This window comes from Somniosus microcephalus, chromosome 22 (assembly GCF_052327205.1).
Source record: "Somniosus microcephalus isolate GS21.2 chromosome 22, FLI_Smic_1.0, whole genome shotgun sequence".
Lineage (NCBI taxonomy): Eukaryota > Metazoa > Chordata > Chondrichthyes > Squaliformes > Somniosidae > Somniosus > Somniosus microcephalus.
The window spans coordinates 63,065,966-63,086,769 of NC_141008.1; the positions used below are offsets into that span (position 1 = coordinate 63,065,966).

The 20,804-nt window shown below is 47.9% G+C and overlaps 1 long non-coding RNA gene across 1 annotated transcript; it reads left to right on the forward strand.

The window, feature by feature from the left end:
* The first annotated feature begins 8,263 nt into the window (after nucleotides 1-8,263).
* On the forward strand, nucleotides 8,264-18,018 carry LOC147102464 (uncharacterized). Its single transcript, XR_015073299.1, has 3 exons — nucleotides 8,264-8,348; nucleotides 16,019-16,152; nucleotides 17,208-18,018. It is a non-coding gene; the product is annotated as an uncharacterized LOC147102464 (long non-coding RNA).
* Nucleotides 18,019-20,804: the final 2,786 nt, after the last annotated feature.

Here is a 20,804-nt window from a genome sequence, read left to right on the forward strand (position 1 = left end):
TGGACGTAAAAGATCCCATGGCACTATTTCGAAAAAGAGCAGGGGAGTTATCCTGGGTGTACTGGGGCCAATATTTATCCCTCAACCAACATCACTAAAAACAGATCATCTGGTCATTATCACATTGCTGTTTGTGGGAGCTGTGTGTAAATTGGCTGCCATGTTTCCCTACATTACAACAGTGACTGTACTGCATTGGCGGTAAAGCGCTTTGGGACATCCTGAGGTTGTGAAAGGCGCTGTATAAATGCAATTCTTTCATTTTCAAATTGGTGGAGAAGAAAAAATACACGATAACATTGTGGTCGATCAGAAAACATTACAGTAAAGGACTGCTGTAGCTTTATTGAAGCCAGTTTTATTTGTACAGCTTTGAGACTATTCATAATCTTGTCAGCAATTTAAGAGAGGAACTGTATTAAATCCAACCATTGCTCTTTGCCCTTCACCAATCTGCCTTCGCTAAATGAGATGTTTTGTGATCGGGGTCCAAATAGCCTGTGCTTGGGAAATCGAAGAGATGAAAGCATGTTTTGTTTATCCTCTTACTGAGAACTATAAAAAATCCTTCAGAAGTCTATTGTCTGCAAAATGTAGGTTTGCATTCTATCCCAGGATTCCCAGACTGCTTCACTGATGAATATTACTGTTCAATCTTCCTTGCAGATTCCAGGTTTCTTTAGAACATCGAAGGGTCAGGTCCAACATTGGCCAGATACAGCATTAACCTTCTAAAGGCTGCCGAAAATGTCATTTTATGGAGCCCTGTTACAGCATCAACCATCCTTATGGCCTCTCCAAGAGAGAATGATTGAGAGAGCCATTGGAGAGAGGAGACATTTAAAAAAAAAAAAATGAATGAAATAATTCATAAATTACATTGCCTATATTGTGCTGGATAATTTTAGTGTATAATATCAGATGTATATAATAAAAGATTGGTGAAAAACAGTCTGGATTCGTTATAGAATGAAAACACAGCTGCAGCGTGCTTGGATGTTGAATCCCATCCTTCACACTCTGAATTTCAGCTCATCTAAAACCTTGCTGTCTGTATCCTAGCAAACACTAAGTCCTGTTGGCCATCACCCCATCCTCACTGATTGGCTCCTGGACACCCAATGCCTCTAATTAGAAATTCTCATCCTTGTACTTCATGACATTGTCCCTCTCCACCTCTGTAACCTCCTCCAGCCCTTCAACCCACCCACCCCTGAAACTCTCCATTCTCCTGACTCCAGCCCCCTGTGCATCCCTACTCCCTTCACCTTGCCATTGTTGGCTGTGTCTTCAGCAGCCTCGGCCCACACTTTGGAATTCACTCTTTAAAACCTTCTGCCTCTTCGCCCTCCCTCTTCTCCTTTAAGACTCTGCTTAAAACCCACGTCTTTGCTAAAGATTTTGGTCATCCCTGCCTCCTAATATCTGGGAGAACCTATTTGGGAGAACCTACAGTTCTGACGAAGGGTCATCGACCTGAAACGTTGACTGTGTTTCTCGCTCTACAGCTGCTGCCTGACCTGCTGAGTATTTCCAGCAATTTCTGTTTTTATTTCAGATTTCCAGCGTCTGCAGTATTTTGCTTTTGTATTACCTCCTAATATCTTCTTTGGCCTGGTGTTCATTTCCCCCTCATGCCTCTGCTCTTCTATGTTAAAGGTGCACAAACATATGAAAATGTCTGACAGCAAAAGACAGCTGGTCCATCTAGCCTGTCCCATACAGTAGTGATGGAAGACCATGGGGAACTTTAACTGGTTACCCTGAATGGAGAGAAAGTCTCACCTGCTGCATAGGTCAAGGCTGAGATTTGTCCTTCACTTATTTTCGCCACTACTTTTCTTTTCTGTTCTCCCGTTGGACCCTCTGTGCCACAACCCCGCCCTGAGGCAAAAAGACGAGAAGTGACTTGTTTATGGGCTTCACCAGCGCTGCTCAGGCCTGGCCAAAGTGGCCATTAACAGGTCCAGGCAGCGGGAAGTCGAGGGGGTCGTTCGGCCTGATTGCCTGCCTCTCTTCCGCTGCTATGTTCGCGCCCTGGAGATGGAGCACGCGGTGTCCGCCAGCACACTTGAGGCCTTCCGAGACCGGTGGGCGCCGCGGGGACTGGAGTGCATCGTCACCCCGGCAAACCAAATTTTAATTTAATTTGTTAAGTTTTATTTAAAGTTTTATTAAGTTACAGTTAATTTGGTTCAATAAAAAGAGGACCAGCGCTGCTCTGTAATCTGCCAGTATCCAGTCAGTAAATTCAGCAGATGAATGGAAGCTACCGAGGACAGGGCCAGGCAGGGGATAGGGCACTGGGAAACACATTAATAGCACCAAATTCCTTTGTGTGCTATTTGAACGCGGTCTTTAACATATTTCTTGCAAATATGTGCACGATTGCATTAAAACAGCATACAAGGAATTTTAAGCAAACACATTCATTAGTGCGTTACCAGAGGAAATGAAACTCTCTGAAGGAGAAACAATCTGCCCTGCTCATTGACTCTCTGCAAGGATTTCAGCTTAAACCTCGACATCACTGTGTGGGGAATTCACAGGTTCCATTGCAAAAGCCTTCAGCAGTGTGCACTTGCCCATGAGGTCACTGGGGCTGCCACAGCGTCTATTTCTTCACTTTTTTTTCCCTTTTTAAATCAGCAAATATTGGGAGCCTTTAATATATGAATATATACTGGCAAAGCATCAGACACAATCTGTGCCTTGAATCCTATATTACTGAGCATTGCTTAAGCACAAAAAAAAGTGCTGCGCGCTGGTAGCTGCAAGCAGATGTTCCTCAGCTTGGGATCTCTCCCACTCTTGCTTTGGAAGAATGAGCTCCCTTCACGTTCCTGAGAGGAGACAGCTGTGCAGCCGACACCTGCTTCCCTCCTCCTGAATCGTTGAACTCCTCCACACTGCACAAATTGTCACTTTATTCATAACACAGATATTTCGGAGCGAAGAACAGATGGAAAATACGAGATCTGGCAATCTTTCTCTGCTACCTTGCCAAATACTTGCCGTCCGACCAGGACTGGAAAAAGAACATTCATTATGATAATGTAAAGAAAGAATGGAAATCAATGTCAAAATAGATGCAAAGGCCTAAATTTGTCTTTTGTCTGCAACATTCCTTCGACAAAATGACTGTTGGCTTTAGTTATGCTAATACTGAGTGAATTGGCTAATTAACCATTAATTGCCCACAGCTGTAGCTGTTTACAGTGGTTCTGGCTGATTGTCGGTAATTGGAAGACTTCCTTATGGAAAATCCCTCTTTTTGTCCCATTTTCAGTGAATCTGCCTTTGTGACTTGCATGTTTCCAGCAAGAAAACATGGGTGAATGCAGCTGTTGTGTCTGTCTGTGCGAACGAGGGACAATTCGAGTGAAATCCAATAGGTGAGACAGTGGAGGGAGAGGAGAGGAGAAGGAAGTTGGAAGCTTGCGTTCCTGTGCCAGCCACCTCCACACATGCTGGGACTTAGCAAATCATTCCTCTCTGGCACACTTTGGTTTAATGTTGGATGGATTGTCCACGGATCATGTCCTGGACTTGGATGCTTTAAACTGCATGCCCGCCTGCTCCTCCCCACAAGCTTAACCTTTATTATCCGCGCCTATAGTAATGGTGCAGGCTGTGGGACATTTTCACAGGTGCAGGTAAACCTCCTGTATTTTGTCTAAGAGGGTGTTCTTGGGGCATTGCTTTGCTTTTCTCTACGTTAAAAATGCCATATAAATACACGTTGTTCTTTGCTTGTGAACTCTCCATGGTCTTTCTCCAGGACCTGCGCATATATAATCTAGGCCGACCCTTCAGTACAATACTGAGAGAGTGCAGCATTGTTGGAGGTGTAAGGGGTTTTCTCTCAGAGATCGCAGAGGTTTCTCTGGCCAGAGGCCTCTCTCTCTCTTTTGCACAGTAAAACCATGAGTGGTTCGACCCACTCGCCCCTTAGGTTCTAGACACTGGACTTGGGTGCAGGAACTACAATGTAGCGAAAACTCTATAGACCAGATTAATGAAAATGAAATGAAACTTTATTGCATAAAGGAACAAATCAAACTGCAAACCAATAAGGTACATGGGAGGGAAAAACAAATCATAATACAGTACTGGCTAAGATATATACAGGCATATTATTCTTTACAAAAGTCATCATGAAATGGGGAAACACACGGAACATCGAGGGACAACAACTCATTGTTAAAAATTACCCCTTAAATGCCCACCCCCTTAAGCCTATCTAGATCAGATTGTGAGGGGCCAGAAACATGCTCACCAATCCAGTTGGAAAGTAAAGAGTTTTGAAACAGGTCTGCGTTTTGATCCTTTCAGGTGCCCTGTCTCCACGTGGTCAGCACTGTGGGCTGCGACACTCTCTCTTCCTCGAGGTGAAGGTCACGGACAGGCTGGACACTGGCAGGCCTGGACGTCGGCGGGGACGGAGACCGCGGTTAGAGGGGTCTCTAGCTGGTTACCATTTTCAAATAGATCTCTTCTGTGGGGCTGCTGCCCTTTCGTCTCATCAACGGCCCGGGGTTTGTCGATGATCTCCCGATGGTTACCCCGGGGCGGGACGCAGACTCGAATCACCTTCTTGATGGCTGCCTTGTTTTCTTCTTCAACCCTTCCAAGCTGGTGACCTGCGAAGGAGGATGATGAGCTCTGATAGCTACCCCGGGTTCCCAAATATGCTTCTCAAGAGAAGCCTCTATCTCCCGCCAAATCAAGGTTAGTCTTTGTTTAACTTTTGGCGGGCTTGTTGCACAGTGGGGTAGTTATTATATTTAAACTGCTTTCGGGATGGCCGGTGATGGCCATCTCTGGTCTGGAATGACCCTGCATTGTTTTAAATGTCTTCTTGATGTCTTTAATGGGTCTTTGATGCTCCCCTTATTATATGAATATAAAACTGTTTCCCTTTGTCTGGGTAAACATTTAGATGGCCTTTATCTACAGGCCGATCTGACTGGATCTGCATCCAATCCATATGTATGTGTTCTGTCTGGTTTTGTTTTCTCCGAAACGGCCTTCCAGAACTTACTGTGGGCTGAATCCACAAAGGCTGTCTGGGGACTGCAGGAACCATTTTAAAGTGTCCCAATAAGTCGGTCATGGTGTCTGGCAGCCATTTTATGTGTCCCTTTTTCTGGGCTTCTTTTAAAACAGTCTTTAAAAATCAAGGCCTCTTCTGCCAATAGACCCTTACGTAATAATATTCAATTTTGCGAATCTTACAGAGGTGCCACCTTTTGAATGAAATGTTAAGCATCTTGCCTGTTCAGGGTGGATGTGAATGATTGCATAGCACGATCTGAAAATGAAAAGGGAAGTTTTCCATCCTGACCAATATTTATCTGTAAAGTAACGCCACCTTCATCGTCGCTGGGTCAAAATCCTGGAACTCCCTCCCTAACAGCACTGTGGGAGTACCTTCACCACACGGACTGCAGCGGTTCAAGAAGGCGGCTCACCACCACCTGCTCAAGGGCAACTAGGGATGGGCAATAAATGCTGGCCTTGCCAGTGACGCTAAATCCCATGAATGAATTTAAAACAGATTAACTGGTCATTTGCCTCATTCACTGTTTGTAGGACTTTGCTGGGCACAAATTGGCTCCCATGTTTGACTACAAAACAATCGAGACTACATTTGAAAAGTACTTAATTGTATAACATAACATAAGAACATAAGAAGTAGGAGCAGGAGTAGGCCATACGGCCCCTTGGGCCTGCTCCGCCATTCAATAGGATCATGGCTGATCCGAATCTAGATTCACGTCCACTTCCCTGCCCTCTCCCCGTAACCCCTAATTCCCTTATCTGCTAGGAAACTGTCTATCTCCATTTTAAATTTATTTAATGTTGCAGCTTCCACAGCTCTCTGAGGTAGCAAATTCCATAGATTTACTACCCTCTGTGTGAAGAAGTTTCTCCTCATCTCAGTTTTGTACTGCATTTGGTGATGTCCTGATATCATGAATGTTGCTGTGCAAGTACAAGCCTTCCTTTCTGTCTCCCCTACCTCAGTGATCTTCAGATGTTTGTTCCCACACACAACCTCCACTCCTCATTCTCTGCTCCATTATTACTGGACATGCCTTCGATTAATGAGCTTCTGCCTACTGGGACACCCTCCTTGAACCCCTCTGTCCTGTTCCTAAATATCATTCTTTCCAACTGTGTTCTCAGTCTCTTCTACGCTGTGACCATTTTTGTCCTCTTTCTGTATGTGAGAATCGGTCTAGCATCCAAGTTGCTGTTGAGGTGATTAAAATGGAAAATGCAGAGGCCAAAATTATTTTCCTGGATCTATGCTAGTGTGAATGAGCCAAAAAAAAGTATCTGACCAAACTGGGCCATTTTGATGCCTCTCTGATTTTATAGGAGCTGGAATAAAGTTGATAACATCCTAGTTGAGGAAACCAAATACTGCATTACGACATTGGGCCTATAATAACATTTCCTATGTAGAGAAAACGTTGGAAGGATAGCTGAGAAGGGCTATTACAACATTCTGTTGATAAACCAGTGTGTTTATGTTATGGCCCCAGACACCTTTGCTCCAGTTACTTGCCAATACCGCTCTACCTCATGAAAGAAATATTTGCACACAAGAATGATTAGAGCATTATAGGGAGCATTTACTTGCACAGTGATCTACGATGTTATCTGCCATTCTTGCTTAGCAAAACAGCTTGGAGGCTTTGAACTTTCAATTATCGTGATGCTGTCATTGAGATTGGTGGTTTCATTGACATGAGGTCACTAACTTCAGTCTCAGTGTTGTGCAAAAGGAAAGCAGCTAACGTATTTTAATAAAACTTGCTGTTGGTCTGCTTTTTCTAATAAAGCAAAAGAAGCTATTGGGAAGCATCATTGATGCTGGAGTGTGGTGACTGTGGTGCAACCATTAACCACTTTACATCTCATCTGAATCAGATCTTTCATTTAAAGTGAATCCCTTAGCTAAGAACAGATCTATATGGGGTCTTTATTAAAAGATGTCCCACCTGTAGCAATGAAGCCATTGATTTAGTCCAGAACTGTGAAATAAAGACCCAAACAGATCAGCCATGATCTAATTGAATGGTGGAACAGGCTCAAGGGGCTGAATGGCCTACTCCTGTTCCTATATTCCTGTCATTTGGTGGCTCGGCAGTTTCTTTCTCGCACACGACATAAACCTGCTAATGCACAGTGTGACAATCTATTTGCTCAGTTTAAGGAACTAGCTGAAATAGAGCGGAGCAAGAGTTGGAACGGAGAACTTGCCTGTGTGCAGCTTTGACTGTTTTTTGTAGTTCTGTGTGGTTTACAATTCATCTCACGTATTTATAGGGCCAAAGGTGAGCCAACAGGTACCAGCAACAATGACGACTTGAACTTACGTAGCACTGCCCCATGTCAAATGGGTTTGTGTGGATTAACGTGCATGATTGGAGGGGGACCGGAGCTACATCGGAACAAAATTAACCAGTCCTGATGGCTTCTGTTGGAGGTGAAACATGTGTGGATGTGAACATGTTGGGATTGAGCTCTTGGGTTACCGTGCAAAGTTACCACAGGATGGCCTATGGAGCTGTATCCAGTATGAGCCAGTTCTTTTGGGTGGGGGGAGAAAATTGCAGGGAGCAAAAAGTAATGGCCCAGAAATTCGGGTCCCAACGCGTGAGTAAGCACGGAGTACTCACGCGTGGACCCGATGGAAGTGCCGGTTTCTTGCATGCACTATGCATGCGTGGGAAACCAGCATTTCCGATCCTCTGAACGAAGGGGTTCAGAGGTCGAATGCGTGCGCGCGGGAGTCTGCGCGTGCGCGTTGAACTTTTTTTTTACAGGTTTTTCCGTGCGTGAAGGCCTCTACATTTTACACATTTAAAAACCAGGCGTAAGGACTTTATTTTAAAAGGTAAGTGGTCAATTAATTAAAATTAGAATTTTTTTTCCACAGGTTTATTATTTTTAAATACTTTAAAGTAAGGTAAGTGTATTTTTAGCCCCGTTTTTTTATAAAATTCTTTTTTTCAAAAATTTAAATTATTGTTTAACATAGTTATTTAATGTTATTTATAGTTTATTTAAAAAGTGTGATTTTTAAAAATATTTATTTGAGGGGTAAGTACTGTTTTGGGGGCCGGAGTTTTCATTAGTTTGACAGTTCTTTCTGTCAATCTCATGAATGGGCTTTTCCCTCCTTCGATTGGTTGCCCAGTGCTCACGTGATCCCAGCGGACGCATCGCACTAACTACGCCGCTGGATCACGCAAGCACAGCGCGCCGGGAGCTGGAGCGGGCCACAGACCGGAAATCCACGCAGGCCCAGGCCCCAACTGCCGGCGCGCTAGGTAAGTGTAGTTCGGGGGCTTGCACCCGCGGGAAGCCCCCGACACGAATTTCTGGGCCATTATTGAAATAAGGCAAAAGTAAATGAATGTAGACTAAATGATTTTTTCGTGATTTTTATCCTTTAGAGCCCAGGGCTTCTGTTTTGCTTCCATTACTGGGTTAATATACACGTCAGTCAGTGGTACATTAATAAATGTTTGAATTCTTCTTTCCGGATTATCACAGGCTTCATCTCCCGAGTACAGAGTTATATTTGCAGCATGATTTACTGACATATAATAGCTTTCAGAATACATTTGCAAAATGAAGAGAAAAGAGGATAAAGAGAATTCCAGATGGAACATTCCTCTGTTAATCTGCAGTGTTACATGATTTCCCCCTCATTGTTATATTCAGATCCACATTGTGTTTCCTTTTATAAGCAAATGCAATGAATGACTGAAGCCGTATTTCTCCAATTGTTTTCTTAAGACTGAATTTGGTCCCTGTAAACAAATCCACACACCCATACATTCCAACAAGATTCCAACATCTCAGTCAGAAGGTTGTGGATTCATGCCCCACTCCAGAGACTTGAGCACATATTCAAGGTGGACACTCAAGTGCAGTAGTGAGACAGTACTGTATTGTCAGGGACACCGTCTTTCAGATGAGACATTAAACCAAGGCCATCTGACTCTCGGGTGGATGTAAAAGAACCCACGACACTATTTGAAGCAAAGCAGTGGTGTCATTTATACCTCAACCAGTACCATTAACACATTATTGGGCCATTTATCTCATTGCTGTTTGTGGGAACTTGCCGAGTTCAAATTGACTGCTGTGCTTCCCCACATTACCGCAGCAACTACACTTCAAAAGTATTTAATTGACTGTGAAGTGCTTTGGGGTGTCGTGAAAGGCGCAATAAAATTATAAATGCTTTTTTTTTGGGGGGGTAATAATCTGGTAGGACAAAAACCCCTGGATGATTCCCCTCCCTTCCCTAACTCAAGGATACTGAAGCCAGTTTCGGCATTTCTACCACCAGGTCAGCTGAATCTGCACAGACTGAGAATCAAATCTGCAACCTTTTGTTCTGCCTCTTATTGTTTGGTTTTGTTTGTTTATAAATGCAGAAGTCACTAACTTAAAATAAGTTAATGATGGATTAATAAATCACTGCCTTACTGGGATGTCACATCATCCTCATGGAACTGATGATTGTCTTCTCCACCCTCAAAGAAATACTTCATGAAGATAAGGACCCTTTAGTGATCAGCATGTGGAATGGACTTCTGGTTGGGGGAGTGGAGACAACATCCCTGAATCATTTAGGAAACAGGTGCTGTGATGGGAAGGGCCTCTAAGTTCTTACAGGGCTTGACAGGGTAGATGCAGGGAGGATGTTTCCCCTGGCTGGGGAGTCTAGAACCAGGGGTCACAGTCTCAGAATAAGGGGTCGGCCATTTAGCACTGAGATGAGGAGAAATTTCTTCACTCAGAGGGAGGTGAATCTTTGGAATTCTCAACCCCAGAGGGCTGTGGAGGCTCAGTCGTTGAGTATATTCAAGATAGAGAGCGATAGATTTTTGAATATTAAGGGAATCAAGGGATATGGGGATAGTGCAGGAAAGTGGAGATGAGGTAGAAGCTCAGCCATGATCTTATTGAATGGCGGAGCAGGCTCGAAGGGCCAAATGGCCGATTCCTGCTCCTAGTTCTTATGTTCTTATGTTCTAAGTTCTTTTGGATTGATGAGCCAGAGTTGACCAAAAGGCCGCCTTCATCCATGTTGATTTTGTGATCTGAAGAGCCAAGAGGAATAGCGACAATATCCTGGCTAACTTCATCGCCCAATTTTCTCCGTGTGGGTTGGGGGGTGGGGTTTGCGGGGCGGGTGGTCAGAGGAATTAACAATGAATTGTTTGTGCTGGTAATTTTACGCCAAATCTAAAATGCGTAACAAACAACTTTTACTTGTGCTCTGTAGTAGCAACGACAAGTACTCAGGCTGCCTTACACTGCTGGGCTACACTAAATGGGGAGGATAGGACCACCTAAGGACAATGGACAGAACATTACCATTTTGTGTAACGTGCTGTGTTCTTTTTTTTTTCTTTTTTCCTTTTTGGATATAAAACTCTGCCAGAAATTAGCTGGACAATCTGGTCTTTGTGACCATTAAGTATTCCACACAGTCAGTCCTAAAAGGAGAGTCCGCATTGGATATCACTTTCTGCAAATGGTCCTCCTTATTTTTAAATGACAAGTGTTAAAAGTTGCAACAGTGGAATGAAGAAGTGAGGATAACTGAGAGAGAATGTCAAGAGAACAAATCCGGTCCCGATTATTGCTTTGACGCCACTGTTGCAAAGGGACAATGCCATCCGTATGACTATCTCCTGTCAGGAACCTAAGATCTTGCTTGAGGCTGTTTACTTGCTTTATTATTGAAGTTTGGCACAGGAATGTTTCCGCTAGCAAGTTCTTCACACTTGAGTCAGCACGATGATGGACAGCAGAGAAGTTGCATAAACTGTAGGTTAATGTGCTGTTCGGTTGATGACTCATCTTTTGTGAAGGGGTTAGGTTGTTATCACATGGTGACATGCCTTGCCACACTTTTACGTTATTGAGGGCCAAATGATATGTTCAGAGATATGGTAAAATTTTCTCTCCGCCCCCCCCCCCCCCCGCCAATTCTCTTCCCTTTCGTGGGTATGGTTGTGCAAGCATGGGGCACCCTCTGGTAGCTTACTCAAGGAGCCATTTTTTCATGTAAGTGTCTAGATTGTAAGTATTGGTAAACTTTTTTTGCATGCAAGGCATCACAACCAAACCCAGTCTTGCTCTCACCTAACGTTTCCACCAGGTATCAATGGGCTGTGATCGGGAGTGGAAACCCTGGATTAATCTGCTTTATGAATCTGATCATTACAAATAAATCCAGAACTCACCCTTTCATGTTGACCTGTCTAAAGGCAACATTGGAGGAGGACCTAGGAAGAGGTCACCTGCTCCCGCTTGATAGGCGACTCTGAATCATGTATGCAGACATACATGCACACACATACAGTCCAGCCCCAGCTCTCTGCAGAATAAAACTAGGTCCAATCAGATCATGGTTACTGCAGGGTCCATGCAATATACACTTTGTATAGTTACATAGAATATGCAGCACAGAAACAGGCCATTCAGCCCAACTATTCTGTGCTGGTGTTTATGCTCCACACGGGTTGACTTCTATGTCTTTCTGATCTGTTTTAAAGTATAGCACAGTCCCTCTACATCTTCATCCCTCACCAACACGGCCTGTGGGCCCTCCTCTTCTTTCTCGAATAACAGCCCAAACTGGCGTAAGATACAAGAAATTCAGTGTAAACTTCACACAGCCAAAGAAGAGAACTTCAAATGACTCATTTATGCTTTTAACGCATTTCCCTTCCACCCACCCCCACACCTGCCACCACCCAACCCATATCCCGGGTCTAGGTGACTTTCAGAACTAATAAGCCTATTTGTTTAATTCTTGCTGACAATTGGCATTTAGAACATTCTTCAGTTATATTGTAGCATGGCCACCTTCTCCATCCTGTCTAGTGGCAAAAGTCACCAACGTAATAACTTTGTGAATAAGAAGTTTATTCCAGCTGAGATCTGCACCCATTAGCAGAAAATAACATAGACACAGTTGGACTGTTGGCTGTGGCAATCCTTATCCATTCATCAACAGTTTGTGGTTGAAACAAGTGTAAATTTTCTAAATGGACTCTCTAAAGTTGGAGATTAGTGCACATGATGTGCTGCATATTCAGGGAAGGCTGGTAAATTTCTCAATGAATGTCTCCAATGCAAAAGGTAATCAGAGATTTAACTGTGGTGCTATTCCACCAAAATGGTGGTCATCAAAAGCTGCAGGTTGTTCCAATGTAAAGGTAAGTTATCACCTTCTATGTTTTCTCCCCCCGCACCCCCCCCCCCACCCACCCCCTCAATATTCTCCCCTAGCTGGGTTCCTGTACCTTATCCAAGTAGCAATTCTTCATGTATAGTTTAGCCTGGACTGTGTGACTCCATTGTACACTGGATAGCACCTTTACCAACTCAGCCATAGGAGGGCTCATGGTCATTCAAAAAAAAATATTCGTTCATGGGATGTGGGCGTCGCCGGCAAGGCCAGCATTTATTGCCCATCCCTAATTGCCCTTGAGAAGGTGGTGGTGAGCCGCCTTCATGAACCGCTGCAGTCCACGTGGTGATGGTACTCCCACAGTGCTGTTAGGGAGGGAGTTCCAGGATTTTGAGACAGCGACGATGAAGGATCGGCGATATACTTCCAAGACAGGATGGTGTGTGACTTGGAGGGGAACTTGGAGGTGGTGGTGTTCCCGTGCGCCTGTTGCCCTTGTCCTTCTAGGTGGAAGAGGTCGTGGGTTTGGGAAGTGCTGCCGAAGAAGCCTTGGCGAGTTGCTGCAGTGCATCTTGTAGATGGTACACACTGCAGCCACGGTACGCCGGTGGTGGAGGGAGTGAATGTTTAAGGTGGTGGATGGGGTGCCAATCAAGCGGCTGCTTTGTCCTGGATGGTGTCGAGCTTCTTGAGTGTTGTTAGAGATGCACTCATCCAGGCAAGTGGAGTTTATTCCATCACACTCCTGACTTGTGCCTTGTAGATGGTGGAAAGGCTTTGGGGAGTCAGGAGGTGAGACACTCGCCACAGAATACCTAGCCTCTGACCTGCTCTTGTTGCCACAGTATTTGTGGGGCTGGTCCAGTTAAGTTTCTGGTTAATGGTGACCCCCCAGGATGTTGATGGTGGGGGATTCGGCAATGGTAATGCCATTGAATGTCAAGGGGAGGTGGTTAGACTCTCACTTGTTGGAGGTGGTGGTGTCCCCATGCGCCTGCTGCCCTTGTCCTTCTAGGTGGAAGAGATCGCAGGTTTGGGAGATGCTGCCGAAGAAGCCTTGGCGAGTTGCTGCAGTGCACCTTGTAGATGGTACACACTGCAGCCACGGTGCGCCGGTGGTGGAGGGAGTGAATGTTTAAGGTGGTGGATGGGATGCCAATCAAGCGGCTGCTTTGTCCTGGATGGTGTCGAGCTCCCTGAGTGTTGTTGGAGCTGCACTCATCCAGGCGAGTGAAGTGTATTCCATCACACTCCTGACTTGTGCCTTGTAGATGGTGGAAAGGCTTTGGGGAGTCAAGAGGTGAGACACTTGACACAGAATACCCAGCCTCTGACCTGCTCTTGTAGCCACAGTATTTATGTGGCTGGTCCAGTTAAGTTTCTAGTCAATGGTGACCCCCAGGATGTTGATGGTGGGGATTCGGCGACGGTAATGCTGTTAAATGTCAAGGGGCGGTGGTTAGACGCTCGCTTGTTGGAGATAATCATTGCCTGGCACTTGTGTGGCATGAATGTTACCTGCCACTTATCAGCCCAAGCCTGAATGTCGTCCAGGTCTTGCTGCATGCGGGCATGGACTGCTTCATTATCTGAGGAGTTGCAAATGGCACTGAACACTGTGCAGTCATCAGCGAACATCCCCACTTCTGACCTTATGATGGAGGGAAGGTCATTGATGAAGCAGCTGAAGATGGTTGAGCCTAGAACACTGCCCTGAGTAACTCCTGCAGCGATATCGTGGGGCTGTGATGATTGACCTCCAACAACCACAACCATCTTCCTTTGCGCTAGGTATGACTCCAGCCAGTGGAGAGTATTCCCCCCGATTCCCATTGACTTCAGTTTTACTAGGGCTCCTTGATGCCACACTCGGTCAAATGCTGCCTTGATGTCAAGGGCAGTCACTCTCACCTCACCTCTGGAATTCAGCTCTTTTGTCCATGTTTGGACCAAGGCTGTAATGAGGTCTGGAGCCGAGTGGTCCTGGCGGAACCCAGACTGGACATCAGTGAGCAGGTTATTGGTGAGTAAGTGCCGCTTGATAGCACTGTCGACGAAACCTTCCATCACTTTGCTGATATTGAGAGTAGACTGATGGGGCAGTAATTGGACGGATTGGATTTGTCCTGCTTTTTGTGGACAGGACATACCTGGGCAGTTTTCCACATTGTTGGTTAATGCCAGTGTTATAGCTGTACTGGAACAGCTTGGCTAGAGGTGTGGCTAGTTCTGAAGCACAAGTCTTCAGCACGACAGCCGGGATGTTGTCGGGGCCCACAGCCTTTGCTGTATCCAGTGCGCTCAGCTGTTTCTTGATATCGCATGCAGTGAATGGAATTGGGCTGATGACTGGCTTCTGTGGTGGTGGGGACCTCAGGAGGAGGCCGATATGAATTATCCACTCGGCACTTCTGGCTGAAGATGGTTGCAAACGCTTCAGCTCTGTCTTTTACATTCGTGCTGGGCTCCACCACCTTTGAGGAAGGGGATATTGATGGAGCCTCCTCCTCCCATTAGTGGTTTAATGGTCCACCACCATTCATGACTGGATGTGGCAGGTCTGCAGAGCTTTGATCTGATCCGTTGATTGTGGGATCTCTTAGCCCTGTCTATAGCATGCTGCTTCCACTTTTTAGCATGCATGTAGTCCTGTGTTGCAGCTTCCCCAGGTTGGCACCGCATTTTTAGGTACGCCTGGTGCTGTTCCTGGCATGCTCTTCTACACTCCTTATTGAACCAGGGTTGGTCCCCTGGTTTAATGGTTATGGTAGAGTGAGGGATATGCCATGAGGTTACAGATTGTGGTGGAATACAATTCTGCTGCTGCTGATGGCCCACAGTGCCTCATGGATGCCCAGTTTTGAGCTGCTAGATCTGTTCTGAATCTATCCCATTTAGCACGGTGGTAGTGCCACACAACACGATGGAGGGTGTCCTCAGTGTGAAGATGGGACTTCATCTCCACAATGACTGTGCGGTGGTCACTGCTACCAATGCTGTCATGGACAGATGCATCTGCAACAGGTAGATTGGTGAGGACGAGGTCAAGTAGGTTTTTCCCTCGTGTTGTGTTTATCACCACCTGCCGCAGGCCCAGACTGGCAGCTATGTCTTCCAGAACTCCACCAGCTCGGTCAGTAGTGGTGCTACCGAGCCACTCTTGGTGATGGACATTGAAGTCCTCCACCCAGAGTATATTCTGTGCCCTTGCTACTCTCAGTGCTTCTTCCAAGTGGTGTTCAACATGGAGGAGTAGTGATTCATCAGCTGAGGGAGGGCGGTAGGTGATAATCAACAGGAGGTTTCCTTGCCCATACTTGACCTGAAGCCATGAGACTTCATGGGGTCCAGAGTCAATGGTCATCTTAAAAGTACAGCTCAATCACTCGTGAGTTAGTTTACACCCTTCTGGATAAAACCAAACCACAGAACGTTATAACAATTTTTTTTTAAAGCAATGAGATTTGGGGTTAAAATATCATCTGTACGCTCATTCCAAACAATTTAGTACAGAAGTGACTTTAGGACAGAAAGCAGATCAAATAACACTGTTAATAGTTCGGCACGGAGTCGAGGGTTGAGGCATTTATTCCATTTCCATGTGCTTCACTTGTCTTGGCAGGGGTTGATTCACTGTTGTAAATCAATCAAAAAGCCACAGTAGACATTTGCAGCATTATGCGATTAAGAAGGTGAAACTGGGCATAACAGGATTTTTTTTTTAGTTCTTAACTGTATGTGAATTTATTAAACTAAATGACATTGTATCTGTTACAGGATCTTGATTGACTGGCAGTTTCAAAAACAGCCCAGTTGCCAATTCCAAGAGTTGAACTCTTCTGAGATGGTCCCGACAGTAAGATTGTCCTTCAACACTCAAGTATCATTCTTGAAGAATAAGCATGAGTGAGGTACCAGATTCATCATCTTCAGGGGGGGCGGGGAGGTAATAAGGTATAGCCCCGTTTGGGGCGTTAGAATTGGCGGTGCGCAAATTTTATCGCCAGGCGCAACTTATCGCCACCTCGAGCGATATTGGGTTGCTGCGCCCCTAAAGGTGATTGCGGCGTTGATTCAGGCGTTGCACGGAAGTCTTAAGGCGCTAACCCGGCGGCGCTACTCAATATGTCGGCGGCCGGGCGCAGCGCAGGTGCTGTCATTAATCGATTACCCCGAGACATGCTGGCGCTGGCCAGCTCTTAAAGGGGCAGGTCAATTAGGAGCAGCAGCCACACTCTGCGCCTTGTAGACCTCAAAATCGGCACTGTGCTTTCTGTGGCGTTCCAAACTTTGAACATATGGAGAGGGTGAGGCAGAGAGCAGAGCGCTTTACCGATGGGGCATTGGATGCTTTGGTTGGCGAAGTGGAGCGCCGGCGAGCTGTGCTGTACCCCGACAATGGCAGGAGGCCTCATCAGAGCGAGTACCGCAGGGCTTGGAGGGAAGTTTGTCAAAGAGTCATCTCAACCAGCATGGTGCCCAGGACTCCTGTGCAATGCAGGAAGAAGTTCAACGACCTCACTCGGGTCGTTAGGGTGAGTGCCTTTTTCGCCATCTTCCTCATCCCTCCATCTGCACCTGACATTATGGCCAGAGGGTGCGCGAAGCCCCAATGGCCATCTGTCAGCCAGCACCCATGGCCCTTTCTGGAAACACACACGCACATTCAGCTCAATGCATAATGGAAGGGCTATTCTACCATGGGGGGCATGTGATGTCAGTTCAATGCATGATGGAAGGGCTATTCTACCTTGGGGGGCATGTGATGTCAGCTCAATGCATGATGGAAGGGCTATTCTACCATGGGGGCATGTGATGTCAGCTCAATGCATAATGGAAGGGCTATTCTACCATGGGGGCATGTGATGTCAGCTCAATGCATAATGGAAGGGCTAACCTACCATGGGGGCATGTGATGTCAGCTCAGGCCAGCATGTTTCATCACTTCCCGTCCTTTCTCCTGCAGGCCAAGCTGGCCAGGAACCGGAGGGAGCAGCTTCACACCGGAGGAGGCCCTCCTCAGCTGCAGACACTGACGGACCTGGAGGAACGAGTCCACCAGATTGTTGGAGGCCGGATGACTGGTCCTGTCACCACTGGAGCTGCCGACCCCATTGTGCACAGCGATGGTAAGGTCATCACCTTTTTGAACTCTCTCCTTCCACTTCTTCCTCCCACCAGCATGCTTTTTCACTTTGGACCCATGTCAGAGCATTGCAGCACTCATGCATCCCTTGCTGCCACCCTGTCCTTTCGCTAAAGCCACTCTTCAACCTCCCTGCTTTCAGATGCTGCATCACCAGCTCGGGAGCCGGGCCCTCCAGAGGCGACGAGCAGGAGGAAGCTGGACCATCCCTGCCACCCTCAGGCGAGCCAGCCCCTCTGCAGACTGAGGAGACTACTTCCCTGGAGGGGAGCGGGGGGAATGCTCTGAGGAGGAAGCAGTTCCAGGAACCAGCGGGCTGCAGCAACGCAAGGGGGGTAGGGAAGCTCGGGGGCACGTCTCCCCGGAGGGCGAGTCAGGCCATGAGTACTGCTGCACAGAGCGCAGAAGAGGTGTGTTCCCTCGCAGAAATGAGCGCCCAGGCTCGGCTCAGGCACACTGAGCTCATGGCTGCAGTGGCAAGGATGCCTGAATCCATCGAGACACTGGCAAGGAGTGTCCAAAACTTTGGGGCAGCACAGGCAAGGAGTGCGCAGGACTTCGGGGCAGCACAGGCAAGGAGTGCGCAGGACTTCGGGGCAGCACAGGCAAGGAGTGCGCAGGACTTCGGGGCAGCACAGGCAAGGAGTGCGCAGGACTTCGGGGCAGCACAGGCAAGGAGTGCGCAGGACTTCGGGGCAGCACAGGCAAGGAGTGCGCAGGACTTCGGGGCAGCACAGGCAAGGAGTGCGCAGGACTTCGGGGCAGCACAGGCAAGGAGTGCGCAGGACTTCGGGGCAGCACTGGAAAGGACTGTCCAGGACTTCGGGCATCACTGGAAAGAACTGTCCACGGCTTCGGGGCAGCACTGGAAAGGACTGTCCAGGGCTTGACTGAAGCAGTGGAAAGGACTGTCCCGGCCTTCAGCGAAGCACTGGAAAGGACTGTCCAGAGCTTCACCGAAGCACTGGCACCTGCCACGCAAGTGCTGAGTGCTGCCACGCAGTCACTCGCTGGTCTCATGCAGACGCATATTGAGGCCATGCGACCAATGACTGCTGCCACCCTCGCTGGATCAGGCGGGATTACCCGGGGTCCTTGCAGCACCACAGCAGGGCATCAATCTGTGGACCAGCCGATTGGTGCGCATGCTGCAGTGCTGCCCCGTCAGAGTGCCAGTGTGTCGGTCGACCAGGGAGCTGCTGTCTGCTCTCAGGATGTCAGCATTCCTGATGCCACCACTGGCACGTCTCCACTGCAGCTGCCACCACCTGCAGGACAGACTGCTTCCACCCATGCACAGTTGGAGCAGTCAGCAGCCGGGCTCTCCAGGCCCAGAGCTCGTCCAGGCTGTCCCTCAGGGGCATCTGCACTTTCGGACAGCCAGCAGGCCTCCCCCAGCCTTGATGCAGCCACTGGGGTCCCATTACAGAGGAGCTGCAGGAAGGAAAGGGGCCGATCTCGCAAGAGAAGTAGATCACCATCAAGGGGGAAAGAGTAGAAGGTGCAGCTGAGACGTCTTATTTGTAGAAATCAAGGCCGTGGATGCTGGTCTGAATGTTAGTAATGTTTTGGATAGTCTCCCGGGTGTGTGAGTCACTTATGTGTTAATGTGTTAGTTTTGCTTTCTGTTGCCATTGCTTTGTCATGTTGGAAGGAAGCGCATTTAGCAAAATAAACAACTTTTTAAATTTACATTGGCCATGTCTGATATTTACATTCACTGCCCTTCATAGGCTTTGGGTTATCCGGACGGTTCCATTCCTCCTCATCGAATGGCACCAAGCATTCCGTGAGAGGGGCCTAGAAGTGGCTTGTTATCAGCCTCTGACGGACGGCCCTTCCAGTTTGTACCCCCATCCCGTCTTGGTCCTCCCTCCGCCTCCTCCTCCTCCTCCTCCTCCATTGGTGCTTCAATGGCTGGTGGCATTGGCTGGGTGCGTAGGATGGCGAGGTTATGCAGCATGCAACAGACTACGACGAAGTGGGAGACTCGCTCTGGTGAGTACTGCAAGGCACCTCCGGAATGGTCCAGACAGCGGAACCGCTGCTTCAGCACACCGATTGTGTGCTCCACAATGTTCCTCGTCGCCTGGTGGCTCGCATTGAAGCGCTCTTCAGCAGGAGTGCTGGGCGAACGGAGCGGCGTCATCAGCCATGGGCACAGAGGATAGCCCTTGTCACCGAGAAGCCAGCTTCCTGGGTGAGCCGGGGCCTCGAATAGGTCTGCAACTGAAGTCTGGCGCAGGATGAAGGCGTTGTGGCTGCTGCCAGGGAACTGCGCATTGACTGCGAGGATCAGCTGTCGGTGGTCACAGACCAGTTGAACATTCAAGGAATGGAACCCCTTGCGGTTGCGGAACTCCTCCGGATTCAAAACAGGCGCCCGCAAAGCCACGTGCGTGCAGTCAATGGCGCCCTGCACCATGGGGAAGTCTGCTATTGCTGCGAAGCCCTCTGCGCGCTCCCGCTGCTTCTCCAGTGTCATAGGGAAGGAGATGTACTGCCGCCTCCTTTTAAATAGGGCATCTGTTACTTGACGGATGCAGCAATGCACCGCAAACTGCGATATGTTAGCGATGTCCCCAGTTGCGGCCTGGAAGGAGCCGCTCGCATAGAAATTCAGGGCAACAGTCATCTTGACAGCCACCGACAGAGAGGTCCTGCACCTTATCTGAGGCTGCAGATCTGGCTGAAGCAGGTGGCACAGCTCAGTCACCACCTCCTTTCTGAAGCGCAGCCTTCTAAGACACTGCTCCTCTGACATGTTCAAGTAAGAGAACTGCTGTCGGAAAACCCTGGCAGCGTAAGGTCTGGTGTGGCGACGTCTGTTGGCCCTCCTCTGTCTGGCCATTCCTGCCCCTCTCTCCCTGCGTCTCTGTGCCCTTTCCAGATGGTTCAGCAGCAGGACGTTCCCCTCCAATGCAGCCCCCATAATAATAGCGCACAAGAAATTGTAAACATTGTAAATGCTCACCAGCAGCAAGGTGATGGTCAGAAGGCTGAAGTTCCTCTGGCCAGCGCTGGCTCACTGGTGCAATGGCTCTCAGAGTGCAGCTCAGCAACTCTGTGAAACTCTCGAGGAAGTTGTGCTCCCAAAATGGCTGCCGCTTTTATACCAGTGCAGTCCCCTTTAAAGGACGCCCCCCCAGCCCGAGAGCGACTGGGGAACGTTCCAGGTAAGCAGTCCTTATTAGCGCCAGGCGGGACGGAGGGGCGCAACACTGAATTTCCGGTCCGGGGCCCCCAAAAGGCATTGCACACTGAAATGATGTCATGATCTGCCTGCGCCCGCGAGCGGGCGCTAAGGTTTAGGGCCGGCGCAAAATGCCCACTCAATATGGGAGGAGGCGCTGGGTTCACCGCGCCCGGCCGAAAATTGGCTAACGCCCCACTTCTCGGCCTCTTTAGGCGCTAATT